The 12724-nt window shown below is 29.8% G+C and overlaps 1 protein-coding gene across 1 annotated transcript in view; it reads right to left on the bottom strand.

Annotated features, from left to right (window-relative positions):
* LOC136988866 (uncharacterized) overlaps positions 1-12724 on the bottom strand; it is a 539116-nt gene that overhangs the window by 242988 nt on the left and 283404 nt on the right. The window lies entirely within an intron of this gene.

Here is a 12724-nt window from a genome sequence, read left to right on the forward strand (position 1 = left end):
AGAATATTTAAAATAACAGAAAGTATAATAATATGGTTATAATAAAAGTAATTGTTAACATGATTTTCAAATACAAGTTTAGCAAATTGTTATAATTCTACTCGACATTGATTAGTAAAAAGCAATATAATTAAAAAACATTTTTAAACGCAACGCACATTTTACTTTATACATCAATCAAATTAAACTTTTTGCCGTTTAATAATATCAAAAATGTGAAAAATTTAAAATAATAAAATATCCTAACAGATGGGCCACACACGCAGTTTTAAATGTTGCCGGGAAAGTTAAGGAAGTTGTTGCTGAATTTTTACAAGAGTCGTCTATATATATATAAATGTTTGTTTGTTTGTTCGCTTTACACTTCTAGACCATTCGGCGAATTGCTACGAAACTCGACAGTTATGTTTATATTATCCTAACTTAGACAATTCCGTACATTCCACCTCAAAATACCTATTGTATTTCTGTAAATCAATTACTTTCTATTTACATTAGATTTGATTATTTACATGTAGCGACATCTATTGGCAAAAAATTTAACAAAATAATAAACTAAATATAATTCTTAAAATCTGTTAGATTGGGTACTTGGTGTGATAAACTCTTACCTAACACATTTTCAAAGTTCTTTATTCTTCTACTGTACACAATTTAAAGAATTTTTAAAATGCGTGACATTAGGCACTTGGTGTGATAAACCCTTACGTAAGATAACATTCGTAGTTTTATTAATCAAATACTATAATATAATATAATAGAAAGGTTAGAAGCACGAAAGAACCTAATAATCTTAATGTTTGTTGTTATTTTTTGCCCGAGCAACGTCGGGCTCATCTGCTAGTTATGTATATTTGTAAAAAAACTAACAAGTATATACCATTGTTATCTGTTTAAAATTTCCAGTCATAAAAATACAAAAATCATAGATGGAAAGCAATCATATAGAGCATTATACTATGATATGATAGTATTCAGTTAAATTATATATAAACGAAGCATTTCTTACTGTTGCTATACTCACAATTACAATGATCAGAATATAACAGTAGATATCATTAAAACTGTTAAGTATTAGTTTTGAATACTGAATAAATCAGCAGTTAAAATTTCTTGCATCATTAGAATTTTATTAAATAAAACCTATAAAAGAAATATTTTTATATTGAGGAAGAAAAGAAAATAAGAAAAATTAAGAATAATAGAAAATATGTTATAAGAAAACAATACATTAAGAAAGAATATAATAAGAAAATAAAATATTTATATCTTTTTAAGATACAAAATGTTTTTTTAAGAATTGTTTCAAAATATGCAAAATATGGCTTTAACTATTTCCTAATATTTTATAAAATATATCGGATTTCCCCCTTATTATTTTATAGGATTTAAATTTACAGGCTGCATCGAGCAGATTCAAAACCTATAAAATTAATTCAGAAAAATAATTCATGTAATTTATTTTCATAAACAAAGTTAGCACCAAATATTGCATGCTATGCGCTATAATTAGATCTTATTTTTATGATTCTGAATTTATATTTTAGATTATATATTAATAAATTCACTAAACGAAAATAAAACTATATTAATAAATATAACCTCATTTTATATGACTTATGAGAATATTAATATATTGATCAGTCTCTACATCGATCAAGAATAATATCAAGTCGTACACGTGCATTTTGTAAACAAATGCACGTGTGTTTGCTGTTATGCTGTCATTTTTTCCGTTCTATTGAGATAATATAAAAAGGGTGTAGAATAATTAGTTCATTATATAAAATGCAGGAACCTAAATTACAGCTGTAAAAACAGTAAGAAAAATGCCAAAGTATGCATTCGATTCCTCATTGCGTCAAGCAGAGAAAATAGGGAAATGGAATCTCTATAGAAAGTACAAAAATAAAGTAATTTTTTCGTAAAATTCTTTCGAAAGTAATAAATGAAATTGTATATTAACGATATATCATTAATCGCTGATTAAAATTTCAAATAATTGTTAAAAACGTATCTCTATATATTTTAAATAAAGAATTATTAAAGAAATTTAGTGACATTTTTGCTGTTTCATTAATGTTAATGACACTCATAACTAATTTTTTGTACGAATTTTATCAACTCTTCATCACTATTAGCATTTTTTCAAATAAATTCTTTAAAGTTACAAACTCTTTCAGCCTTGAACTGAAGAGGTACTTCGGCTTCGTTTAGCTTTTTTTTCGATAAAGCTAATTAATTCAAATAATTTAAAATAAGTAATATTTCAAAAAAACTGTTGTAAAACATCTATCATTAAATAAGACCATAGACGGATGTATTCAAACAAAAGAAACATAGAATAAAAAGTGTATTTGCTCTGTGAATGGTCATTAAATACTTGTTGTTTTTTTACACAAACTAGTACATGCAAATACACATAAATTATAAAATTGTTATATAAAGTTTATCAATTTTATTATATGGAATTTAATTTAATTGCATCTTATAATCTACTAGAATATATATTAATGCATCTTGTAAAATAAACTTTCAACGCATTCAACATAAAAATTTAATATAATATATTGATAAGATAATGGTAAAGTTCATTCATCAAATGCGACTGATCGCGATCAAAATAATACAATAAAATTAAATATTATACAATAAAGTAATAATTTAGCATTGTATCAAACATTAAACATGATTTACTAAATAACTGTTCAAATTTTATACATGGTGTCCATAAGTCTGGAACCATGAGAATTGTATTGACCTTTGTTTATTCTTTTACAAGTAAAACACAGTAAAGACGAACAGATTCATGTTATTTTGATGGTGAGAATACAGTCAGAGTGATGTTGTCGAAGAGTTCAACAGGCTGCTCCAAACTTTCCACCAATCACACGCAGCAGTGTGGATGCAGCCTGTTAAACTCTTCTGCAAATTCTCGCTGCAAATTTTTTATGAAATCGGTGCAGTCTGGTCCCATTTTATTTCTCTAAGATCACTCTTAAGGCCCCTTCTCCCAAAGCCCTAAAAATGTAGGAATAAAATCGTTAAAACCAATAAAAACCGAATTTTTCATTGTTTATCAAAAGAAGGTTTAAACTATATTCACTTTCGTATCATATTTTTTACATAAAAACCTGATAAATTAAGATGGCTCCTATCTCCTATATTTTTATATAACTATAACTGTACATAATATACATGAATACTTAATAATTACTTATGTAATACAGTCAAACCTCCAATAAGAGCCACCTCCCTAAAAGGCTACTTCTAAATAGTAGCTATTGTTCAGAGATTTGACGGTAAACTTTTATTTTTAATTTTGGAAGAAAGAATTTTATTTATTTTAAAATATTTTATAAATATTATCGATGGCAGTTTCTTGCCTTATCCTAACAAGTTAACTCAATGTAATTAATTACTTTCCTTTAAAAGGAATAAATAAATTTATTGTCTCTTCCTGACCGCATTTTCTGAAGATAAAATTCCGGTGTTAGTAGCGCCATCTCTCATTAAAGTAATAATTCATTTTATTATTTTTTAATTTAAATATTTCAAAATAAATAAATAACATTTCAGTTTATTGTTATTTGAATAGAAATTGTAATAAGCAATTTTAATTTAATATCTCTATTAATGATCGACAGATGGAATTTGAATTTTATAACTATCATGTGTCCTCTTTTTCCCGGACGTAATATTATTGTACGGATAGGTTTTTAACACATATATTAAAAATTAAATTAAATTAAAAGCAAGAATACATATGGAATTTTTTATTATAAAATATTTTATATTATTTTTTTATTGAAATTGTTCTCAGGTGTCTTTAGTAACACTAAACAAAAACTCAATACTTTAACTAAAAAATTAAGAACAGATTCATTTATTATATATTTCTTTCGTTGATTGCTGTGATTTTAAATATTATTTTAATTGTTTAAATTTATAAATAAATAATTTAATTGAAAAGTTGGATAAAGTACTTTTGAATATACGAGTGTTATGTCATTTAATTGTAGACTTGCGTTCGGAATTAAGCCGGACAAAATTTTATCTGGAGTCGTTAAATCGTAAGATAATTTTGTAAAGGAGTCAATGTCCGATCGTTAATTTTTGTTTTGGGGCGTTATTTTTATTTTATTCTTTTCTTTTTTCTTGGTTCCTTTTTTTTGTTTTTTGTTGTTACGGACAAACTCCCAAGCACCAATGACCAAAAGAACAAAAAACGAAAATTTTTAACTTAGTTTGCATCGGTGCCCGATCCTGGAACATCATCCTATGTAAATTAGACAGTGCGGAGCTACACTGGATGAACAATTAAAAGCGGAACAGCCAGGACCAAGAGAGAGAGAGAGCTTCAGGTGACCAGGGTGGTAAACGTTGTGGGTGATAAGCTCGAGGAAATTGTATCGTTTGGCTATACACTATTTATAGTTTGAGTAAGCGATAAAACGTTTTCTGTATTATTAGAAAGACGTACCAGATTTTGCTTATTGATTTGGTTATTACTTTACAATTAGATAACTTTTGTTCTGGTCAATTACCCCATTATTATTTTGGTTGTTAATAGAATTAAAGTTTATTTTTATTGTTCAGGACTGTTTGTGGTTTGTGGAAATTATTGGTTTAAATAAAGTCCAGGCCTGGTACTTACCCCATTATTATGTAACCTCTTTTTGTTTCCGAAAACGGTGCGTTACAATTATTAATAATAGAGTTATAGAAACATAATTATTTCTTGTGGCTATATAAAAGATCCTTATGGATTCCCTACAGTTAGGCATCCCTTAGTGAGAAGTCCTTATAGCTCCTTGCCTAGGCTCAATCTAATCTAGAAATTTCTTCGTCCATATAATATTAAAAAATCGTATGTTTTATTTTATTCACTGAGAGGCAGGAAATGTTGCATATTTAACATAAGAAGATTTTGAAATGATCTGTCTACAGACTTTTACGGCATGTAAAACTCGCATATCTGCAAAAACCACGAATTCTCAGATGATATTGCGTGAAAATATAACATTAAATATTATTGACAATAATTATAGATAAATTTTATCTTTTAATTTCTAGTTTTCAAGAAGTCTTTGTTATAGACATAATAAAAATGTGAAGTCTTTATAAGAAAACTCATTAATAATAGTTATAAAAATTACAATGTATTCTCGGTTTCACGATATAATTGAATCCTAGAAGCACTCTTAAAGCAAACTGTAATTTCCTATATGTTCAATTAAGATTGTATTCTTAGAAATAGACTCCTGCTATCCACTGTCAATTCAAAGTTTATCTACTTTCTTAGCAGATCCTGGATTGAATCCCTAAGAACTTTTCATGGGCAGGACCGTAGAGAACTTATGTGAGGCCTGGAAGTAGAGCGGGCTTCTTTTAGCCTTTTGTTTTTTTAACAAATACATTACATAGAATATTTCTTTGTTAATAAAACGCAGTCTTAAAGATTTTAACTTTTGTTAGTAAAAATAATACTAATTTATAGGAGTAGGAATCACACGGGCTCATAAGTTTTCTCCGGACCGGGGAAAAATCCCTAAAACTTGGGCTTTTAATTAACGAGAATTAGTTTTTATTGTCATAATCTGTAGATAGGGAATAAGAAGTAGTGAATAAATTATTTTAATAAGCAAAACAGTTGCAACGTTGACATAAAAACTGCCACAAATTTTACAGGGTTTACGACTTGTTCTATGTCTACTCGAAACCATCCATAATTGTGGCATGATAATGCTCGTAGTTGGAGCTAGTGTCTTCGATCTCTTTTCAATGGGATATTTTCGATGTAGCCTGCTGCAACATAAACGGCTAGAGTTCAAAATAAACGGAATTTTATCAGAAGATTTTGAAATTTGTTCGTTGTATGGCGTAATAAATCCTAAATATTTGTTTACTACATTTGCCTAGTATGGTCAATTGTTCGATATAGAGAGAAGTTCGTTATACGAATAATTCGGAATTAGGGAATTTCCAGTACCAGTTAATAGAGATTGTTAATCTTGAGTCAATTGTACTGAATTCTAGAGCGGTCATATTTTAAAATGATAATTCGATATTATATTTATCTATTTACATTAGGTTTTTTTATTACTCTTTTCGCTTTGTGGACACTAAAAGAGCTTTTTATCAAGGCTATCGTGAGTTTCCACGATGAGGTGTCCGACATATTCGGGATGGACCAACTCCCGAATTTCCTGGTGTTTTTCGACCCATCCTTGTCTCCAGAGCGGTAAGTTGGTACCTTAACTGCTCGGCCACCATTTCCATTAGGTTGGAAGGAAATATATTTTTATTTTAATATAACTTATCACTTTAAATGTTTATATTTAAATTTATATAAGAAACTGTTGTACAACTTCGAAATTCTATCTGCCAGCATTGATGAGTAACGGGGAACAAAATCTTTATACAAACTATGAAAAATTTTAATTACTCGGATTGAATTAAATCTGAATCTTTCCTTATGGCCATGATGGATTCAGGTGTATTCTTTCTTCTTCTAATTTTCTGTCGTGGAAGAGTAATATTCAACCGACGTATAGATTTTTTAACTCCACCAATAATTGTATGCATTGTATAATTACTCCACTGTATAATTAGCAAGATGTAATGTAGTAATGTGTAATTATTTCACTGGTATCGAGTAATTATACACATAAGAATAATATCGTGAACGATAAGGTTGAAAAAGCGTATCAAACGAATCTCTTGTACGCGGGAAGAAAATTATATCACAACTAATTACATTAGAATGTTTACTATTTTAAAATTATTTTAAATGATTCTTTATTAAATTCAACAATAGCTCAAAACATAAACATTTATTTAAAATATATCTTTATCTTTAAACATGGAATTTAAAAATTTATTATTTAAGATATCAATAAAGATTCGAATTGAGAAATTTGTGAATTTCTCAATTCGGATCTTTTCTGTATGAGACAGAATGTAAATTTTGTGCCTAAGATAAAGTAATGTAAATTTCTATAAGTATCGAGAACTGTACATAATATCCTTAGCTAATAATTGTATTAGTCATTATTATTTTAGAAAATAATTCGAAGCTAATATTCGGTTATTTTGACTATCTTAGACATGCTACTTAAAACAATCTACATATATAATAGAATGTCTGTTTGTCTGTTCTCTACACCCGTCTAAACCCTTTGACCGATCTGCATACTTACTCTCTATGATTCTGAGGAAAATAAAGTATATTGGATATTTTACTCCGCTCCTAATCTCATTCTTTTGATATTTCGTGATACACATAATAGCGGTGGTATAAAATAACCAAACTTTTAATATAGTTTTCATTTTTAATGTTTGATCTTATTACTTTTCGCTGGAGCATATCTACTAGTTTTAAAATAAATTGTTTCTGAATTTATTTAAAATGGTACTCATTTTTAGAACCCACACGTAACTTACATCTGCGTGTTATTCGAAACAAATATTTGTAAAGTAATATTCGTTAAAATATTGCAAAGTTTAATCAACTAATTGGAGCATACTACTGTTTAAATTAAATTAAAATTTGATTAGAGAATTGAAAAGTATAATTAACCAAAACAAACGTGCAATTATTTATTGTGATATCGTCACAATGTCGGGCTGCAATTTTTAAACATATTTTTTAAATTTAATTAATTAAAAATATATGCTCTCAACCTCAAATTAGTAGTGTCTAGGCCCTGTATACCAAACTTTTCCTGATAACAAGAGAGTCATGTCGATCATCTATCTAATTCTGTTCTGGTAAAAATTTTTGAATTGAAATCACGTGATTTGTGATTTAGACCAGAAGTTTGTATACAGTTAATTGTCGAGAAATGCAAAAAAAATTCGAGGATATTTTCTGTATGTATTGATATTTGTGTGTATATATGTGTGTGTAGGGGGAGCACGATTTTGTTCATCCTCTTTGAAGCTTAATAACTCCCGTGCTTTTTGTCGAAAGTTTCTGAAATTTTGCAGCGAAGTTTGTTTATTAGGGAGATTGATGCTATTAAATTTTGGTAATTAAAGGTCAAGGGGTGGGGAGATAATAGGGATCGTGTGTATCTCCAGTAGGGTCGGACTTAATGACGATTTTACTCGTTATTAGAATTTACAAGTTTTTTTTTTATAAAACCCATCCTTATCTTCAAAATTAAGTTTTTTGTCATTTTATAATAATTAAAAATATTTTTAAAAAGTTGAATAAAATATCATAATAGATGGCGCCACCAAATATTGCCGGGAAAGTTAAGCAACTCGTTGCTAGATTATTTTAAGCTTCCGAAGAGGATGAAACTTACGAGTGCTAAATGGATAAAACCAATGAACATAGGCAGTTGGTCGCGAGTTGTCAACTCACCACTGGCTAGTGACGTAGTGTTTTTCTGGTATTCTTCACGTGTTCTACTTCTAAATAGGGTCTAGTTTCCCATGGAAAGTTCTCCTGAGACGTATCTACCCTTGGCCATTCGTCCATACGGTGCGTTGCTCATTCCATCTGTCCAGAAAAGGTAGAATCCTGTTTTTGTGATTGTCACGTGCTTCATAAGTTATCAGCTCTCTGAGGCCTTGTAGCCTATATACTACGTACAATACTGTATTGTATATTAATTCTGAAAATTAAATAATATGTTATATGATTATGAAAGACAAGTTTTTCTTTTTCTTTTCAAAGGACGATGAGAGAATGCCCAATGGACAAAAAAGCTACCCCACAGTTATGATTGATTACTATTTATAGCATCTAACCATATAATCAGACTAATTTAATACTACAATTTTTTAATAATAATTTGTTAGAACAAAACGAATAAATTGAATATTAAAAATAAATAATTATTTTTATATTCGTTATGTATCCATTTTGATAAAATTTTTAACTGATAAAAATTAAATTTTTTACAAAATAAATAAATATTTTCGTATATAAAAATTTATAAATAAAATATAATTATATATTAATTATTATGTATAACGTTTATTAAAAAATTATTTTGGCATAATACTTTTATTACGAGATTATTTATTATAGATATTATTATAATAAATAACTTTTATTGAATTTTCTATCTGTTCCATCAGATGGCAGCACGTTTTCCAATAAGGTGATTTTTGTATGAAATCAAAATTTAATATTTTAAATAATTTTGTATCTAAAGTAAGTCGTTAATATATGAAATTGTTATTTGAGAAAATAAAAATAATATTTAAATAAACTAGATTTTCGTTCCTAACTGAAGCAACGATGACTTGAGAATTCTCGTTAGATCATTACAGGGTGCTAAATTAAAGCGATTTATGGCTTACACACATATATATATATATGACCAATGGGATAAGAAAATCGATATTCACAAATATTTATATATATATTTGGCAAAAGCTTGGCCAATTACGAATGTTGGATAGCGCGCGCTCGTTTGTTTACGTGCTACAAAGCAAAATGTTCCCACTGACTTATCGAGTGTCAAATGTTATCCCAATGTTATCTCTTGTTCTAGTCGAATTTTGGCCTTAGTCACGACACGCCATTTTATTACTTCTATTAATGTGCATAATTTTGTTCAAATCGATTACTTCATCGCTGCACAAAACGTATATCAGCGATTTGTCAATTTGAGTCGCTGCGCTTCAATAATTAAATAAAACTAGCAGATAAGCCCGGCGTGGCCCAGGTATAAATTAGCGAGAAGGTACTTTGTGAAGCAGCGAAGAGTGCAAATTGAACAGATATTCTTTTCGTTTAAAGACGGGAAACGGAATGTTTAGATTTGAAATGACCACTAGTAACTTTGGTTAATGTTACCTATGGAGCGAACATGGCGTCTCGTCTCTGAAACAGTGGAGATGCACGTTCTAACCTAACCTAACCTATTCTAATAAATTACCATAATTATTGCCAACAAATTATTAAAATAGGGGTAATTTATTAGAATAGGTTAGGTTAGGTTAGAACATGTATGCCCACTGTTTCAGAGATAAGCCGCCATATTCGCTACCATAGGTAACATTAACCGTATTTTTTTCAGGAAATTATTCAGTAGGTGTCAAAAATCTGTGATATGAGAAATAAACAAAACATGTATCAAAAAATGATGAATTTGAAAATAAAATTCATAATACTTCTTTATATACAACGTTGCGTGATTTTCCTAACGGAGAGTATAGATTAAAAATTGTTAGCAGTTCCTACCCTGGAGCATCCTACATACAATTGACATTCTTCTTGTAATAGTAGGCCAACTTCCAATGTTTTCCCTGTGAATGTGTGTTTGTCCAGGTAGTAACTCGTCAAGAATTTCTATTTAGCATTGCTTATAAATGTAATAAATAGATCAAGTCGACCATAAGTGCGAACGTATTTTATTGCATTTTGTGTTTTCTTATGCATGAATGTTGGCTGCCTACAAAATTTGATGGAAGAATGCAAAGTTGACCGAGCTCTCCTCCAGCTACATCATTGTTGATCTCTTCTCTTAGATGTATTTGTGAATCTCATCGTAATTCTTTCTGATGAGTTCTAATATAACATAATCTTTCTGTAAATCGAAAAACAGATTACGGAAAAACTATTATTACAATTGAATACAATGAGCGATTATTTATATACTTTGTTTACAGTCAAATCTCGGTTTATGAACTTAATTCGTTCCTGTTGTTCGGAAACCGATTTGTTCTCAAACCGAAACAAATTCTCCTATAAGAAACACAGTTTTCTCGATTTGAAGCTGATAAAAGTTTTCTGTTATTATTGTATGAGACGCCATATTTGAATATCATATTCTTTTGTTAGTCAGCTTGGTTTGAAGTATTATACAGTTTAAATTACATGTTCAGAAACATAAACTTAATACTAATTTTTGGAAAAGATGGTTCGCTTTACGACCATCGTACAATTAGGTCATAAGCCTATTGTATTTATGTTTACAATATTTTATAATATATAGAACAGTAATATTATAAAATATATTATATAAGTTCTATATATTATAAAATATTGTAAACATAAATACAATAGGCTTATGACCTAATTGTTAGATGAGTCAAAGAAGCACGTACTGTACTCGTGAAGCAAAAAATAAGAGAGCTTTTATCGTAACAACAATTACAACACATTGCTATAACCAGAGTCGATCGATTTACTAGTTCAGGGGTCGTAAAATGGCGCCCGCAAGCCTTATACGGCCCGTTAAGGCTTCATATCCGGCCCGCGGTCTTAACGATTTTTTTAAAAAATCAATGTTTCCAACATCTTGCGGAGATTAAAACAGAGAAAAATCAAACCTCTAACTGTTTACGTAAGTCGAAAAAGCCTGGCAACGAAAGGGCCTTTGTTAGAGCTTTTTTTAAAATTATAGTGTTTCGGTTTACAGTATAATATTGAATACAGTCCGAGTCTAATGTGGGTGCCGGGAGGTGGACGCACCTCCTTTTCTCGGCTAACGGGTCAGTGAGACCTGCCCACGTCAAGATGGCGGTTCGGATGGTTACGCGTTACGCGTTACGCGTTACGCGAGTGGAGGAAGTTGATGGGTTCGACGATGGAGAGGCGGCAGCGATATTCGAATAAAGGACATTACAACTTATAATAACAACAACAACGATTTATTAACGTTAAATCTACAGATATAGTTAGGGCGAACTACTGTCGCCTACGTTCGGATACGCAGAGGGAAAGTTTACACGACTTTGGGGAAATCATACCTCGTAATCCTTGCGTTCTTGAGATGGGGTTGAGATATCCTCAAAGTCCTTTCTTAGACGTCGGGACGCGCACGCACTAGCCAAGGGACACTACGTAACCGACCCCTTTTCCCGCTCTCGTCGCCCTTTTATCGTCTCGGTCACGTTTCTCCGTTTCACCAACCAGCATTATTCGAATGTTGTTCCTCATGATTCATGTTTTCTCCGTGGGAACCAAACAATAAAAGATTTTATTGTTAACGGTTTAATTCCCGCGGGTTCGAATTTTCATACTAATATACATTGTATTTGACTGCAACTTTGTTGCGTTTGAGTTTGAGACTAGTCCACAGTTACCAAAAGTGGCGTAATAAATATTTTACCACTTCGAGCGCTGTAATCTCATTTCGGCTACAGTGGCTAGATATATACAGTATGGCCATGCAACATACTGTACGTCCGCTAAATTCCTTTCACTCTGGATTTCAGTGAATGATGTTGTAATGGAAAGTTTTTTGTTTCTGAAAATTTTTTAATTAAGGATTCAATTTTGAAATAAAAACAAACTTTAAGGCTAGATTGTTTACAAATAAAGCAAATTAAAATTTTAATATTTCTCAAAAAATTTAATATTTTCCATGATTATTTCACGTAGATTCTGACAATTAGAATGTGAAATATTTGAAATTCTTTCATTTCAGTTTTAACAAATGTCTTTAAATTTAAATTTTTTTTTTTTCATACAATTTCGTAATAATTTTGAAATGTTTCTTCTAGCTGAACAATGAAATTAAATGTCTCTTTATTGCAGAAAAACAGAGTATTTTCTTCAAAACATTTGATTGTCGTTAACTTTTCATACGGCAATTCATATAGATGCAATCTTCCAACTGAGTTTAAGCAATTTTCACAAGTTCTAGTTTTATTTTGATGTTTATACTTTCACGGTTCTGTTATATTATAACAGATGGAAAGTATGGCGATCGGTCGAAAATGACCCCCAAATATTTTTACATTTTTGGATTCG

Source organism: Centruroides vittatus, unplaced genomic scaffold (assembly GCF_030686945.1).
Source record: "Centruroides vittatus isolate TY-2023 unplaced genomic scaffold, ASM3068694v2 scaffold_386, whole genome shotgun sequence".
In the NCBI taxonomy this organism is placed as follows: Eukaryota; Metazoa; Arthropoda; class Arachnida; order Scorpiones; family Buthidae; genus Centruroides; species Centruroides vittatus.